The sequence below is a fragment of the Vombatus ursinus genome, unplaced genomic scaffold, assembly GCF_900497805.2.
Source record: "Vombatus ursinus unplaced genomic scaffold, bare-nosed wombat genome assembly UNPS02001419.1, whole genome shotgun sequence".
Taxonomy (NCBI): Eukaryota; Metazoa; Chordata; class Mammalia; order Diprotodontia; family Vombatidae; genus Vombatus; species Vombatus ursinus.
In genome coordinates this window covers 17,790,050-17,793,872 of record NW_020941197.1, presented here as the reverse complement: position 1 = coordinate 17,793,872, position 3,823 = coordinate 17,790,050, and the positions used below count along the sequence as shown (strand labels likewise).

The following is a 3,823-nucleotide window of genomic DNA, read 5'->3' as shown; positions in this document are numbered from 1 at the left end:
AAGAAGATCAAAACATATAACCAGAAGAAGACAACAAAGTCAAAGCTCCTACATCTAAAGCTTCCAAGAAAAATATGAATTGGTCCTAGGCCATGGAAGAGCTCAGAAAGGATTTAGAAAAGCAAGTAAGAGAAGTAGAGGAAAAACTGGGGAAAGAAATGAGAGTGATACAAGAAAATCATGAAAAACAAGTCAACAGCTTGCTAAAGGAGACCCAAAAAATACTGAAGATAATAACACCTTAAAAAATAGCCTAACCTCTTTTCTTATGATTTTTCTTGCTCTGGTCGTGGTGGTGTTTTAGGACACGTAGGAGGTGAGCCAGGGACTGCTCTGTCTGCTCAACCCCCACGGGTGCAGCTGTTCCCGGGGTGGCAGGAGCAGATGATCGAGAGGCTGCTGTGCACGAAGAATGGCACTCATTGACTCCTCTCAGAGATCCTTGCTATGGAGGAAGATGTGGCCCAGAAACTAATTGATGAGGAAGAAACTGCACAACATGTTGAATCCAAGTTACAGAAAATTGAATCTGAGCTTCAGAAAATCAGCGAGAATGATGCCAGTCTAAAGGCTGATCTCCATCTGCTGATGAAAGAGTTGGAAGAACTCAAGGAAATGGAGCAAGACCTCACAAAGACAGAAGGAGAAGTGGATGAAGATTCAACTATTGTGATCCCTTCAGTTGTGTATGTGTCTCAACTTTATCAATGAGTCAGTAAAATTGAGTGTGATTATGAATGTGAACCAACTGTGATCAAAGGCATTCATCATGGTTCCAACGTTGCTCAGCCTATCCATTTCGACAGCACCCAGCACACTAAGAAGTTTATCAGTGACTATCTATGGAGCTTGGTGGACACATAGTGGTGACCAGTCCATTTTCCTCATTGGTGTATGTTTGGGGGGGGGATGTGAAGTGGAGAGGTGCTACGTTAGGATGGGCAATCTTACGGAAGTTCATTTATATTGGTGCTATACCATTTGGTACATGTATATTTGATATTGATATTACTTCATTGTCTATGGTACCTTTTAGCAAAATGTAATTTCTCTGCTTATCTCTTTCAATTAAATCTGTTTTTGCTTTTGAAAAAAATAGCCTAACCCAAATGGCAAAAGAGGTCCAAAAAGGCAATGAGGAGAAGAATGCCTTAAAAAGCAAAACTGGCCAAATGGAAAAGGAAGTTGAAAAGCTCACTGAAGAAAATATTTCCTTAAAAATTAGAATGGAGCAAATGGAAGCTAGTGACTTTATGAGAAATCAAGACATTGTAAAACAAAACCAAAAGAATGAAAAAATAGAAGACGATGTGAAATATCTCATTGGAAAACAACTGACCTGGAAAATAGATCCAGGAGAGATAATTTAAAAATTATTGGACTATCTGAAAGCCACGATCAGAAAACGAGACTAGACATCATCTTTCAAGAAATTATCAAAGAAAACTGCCCTGATATTCTAGAACCAGAGACCAAAATAGAAATGGAAAGAATCTCCCAATCACTTCCTGAAAAAGATCCCCAAAGGAAAACTCCTAGGAATATTATAGCCAAATTCCAGAGTTCCCAGGTCAAGGAGAAAATATTGCAAGCAGCTAGAAAGAAACAATTCAAGTATTGTGGAAACACAGTCAGGATAACACAAGATTGGGTGCTTCTACATTAAGAGACTGGAGGGCTTGGAATATAATATTCTAGAGTTCAAAGGAGATAGAATTACAACCAAGAATCACCTACCCAGCAAAACTGAGTATAATCCTTCAGAGGGAAAAATGGATATTCAGTGAAATAGAGGACTTTCAAACATTCTTGATGAAAAGACCAGAGTTGAATAGAAAATTTGACTTTCAAATACAAGACTCAAGAGAAGCATGAAGAGATAAAGAAGAAAGAGATATCATAATGGACTTATTAAGGTTGAACTGTTTACATTCCTGCAAGGAAAGATGATGATTGTAACTCATGAGACCTTTGTCAGTATTAGGGTAGTTGGAGGGAAAAAAATTATATGTATGTATATATAGATAGAGAGCACAGGATGAGTTGAAGATGAAGGGTTGATATCTGAAGAATAAAATCAAGGGGTGAAAGAGGATTATACTGGGAGAAGGAGAAAGGGAGAGGTAGAATGGGGTAAATTATCTCACATAAAACAGACAAGAAAAGGCTTTTACAGTGGAGGGGAAATGGGGGAAGGTGAGAAGGAATGAGTGAATCCTATTCTCATCGGATTTGGCTTAAGGAGGGAATAACATACACACTCAATTGGGTATGGAAATCTATCTTACCCTACAGGGAAATAGAGGGGAAAGGGATGAGAGAGCAGGGGGATGATAGAGGGGAGGGTAGATTGGAGGTGGGTGTAATCAGAAGCAAACACTTCTAAGGAGGGACAGGGTCAAAAGAGAGAATAGAATAAATGGGGGGCGGGATAAGATGAAGGGAAATATAGTTAATTTTTCACAACATGACTACTATGGAAGTGTTTTGCGTGACTATATATATATAACCTGTATTGAGTTGCTTGCCTTCTCAATGAGGGTGGGTGGGGAGGGAGGAAGGGAGAAAATTTGGAATCCAAAGTTTTAAAAACAAATGTTAAAAATTTTCACATGCAACTGGGAAATAAGATATACAGGCAATGGGGTATAGAAATCTATCTTGCCCTACAGAGAAATAGAAGAGGAAGGGGATAATAGAAGGGGGGGAGATAGAAGAGAGGGCAGATTAGGGGAAAGGGTATTCAGAATGCACGCCATCTTGGGGTGGGGGGAGGGACGAGATGGAGAGAAATTTGGAACTCAAAATCTTGTGGAAGTGAATGTTGAAAACTAAAAGTAAATAAATTAATAAGAAAAAATATGAAAAAAAAGGTTCTCTTTCAAAATGTTTCACATACATATGTCAAAATGACAGAAGTTTCCTTAAAAGATCTAATAATAGAAATAACACTGTTAGATGATCCTCAGCCTGCAAGGCATAAAACAGGGAGATAGAGGCTCACCAAAGGTGTTTGCCAACATCATGGAGATGTCTAATGCAAAGTACAAATGAAAAAGCGGTTCTCTTTGTTGATGATATTGTTTTCACTCTGTTAACCTCTAGAATACTTTAAGTATTGAAAAGAGTTCAGCCTATATCCTATATTATCCACACCGAGATACACATATGGACAACCTAAGGCTAGTTCATCAGTCCTTAGCTTGAACAGACCTTCAAGAGGGTTAATGAACTTGGCCCAAAATTGAATAAGAAGAGAGGGGCATTTTGGAAATTACAAAGTGCTTTTAATTATCCAAATTTTTTCTTCTCAAAGGCTCATCCTTTAACAATGAAATAAATAATATTGGACATCAAAGCGATGAATTACATTTGAATTGCAACTGCTTACTTTTAAATAAATTCAATTCAATCTATGTAGTGTCATTTTCCTTTCATTCCTTCTAAGGTTTTATCAGGATTCTTTGTCCATTCTTTCGCATTTATTTTTCCTCCTTTTTTTAAGGGGGTGGGGAGGACTAGAGCTATGATAGGAAATTCCTGATGAAAAATTTTCTCCCATTGATGCATATTAGCAACTCAGTTTGTATGTCTGTAACTTAATCTTAGAAAAGTGTGTAATGGATAACAAGCCAATGAGTCCAGCCCCTAAAAACTTCACAGAAGTATCAGTGTTGGCTGCAGCAGTTCCCCACTTGGAAGAATTTTGGGAAGAGAAACTAACCCATAGGCTACAACCTTATGAGTTTCTAAAGATCAGTACTGTGTGTTGTCCTAGAATCTGGGCGCCTGGGAGTCCAGGAGTGGTGTCTATGTTGGCTTC

General features: G+C 38.3%; 1 pseudogene; it reads left to right on the top strand.

The window, feature by feature from the left end:
- Positions 1-268: 268 nt before the first annotated feature.
- LOC114046397 lies at positions 269-864 on the top strand (annotated as a pseudogene).
- Positions 865-3,823: the final 2,959 nt, after the last annotated feature.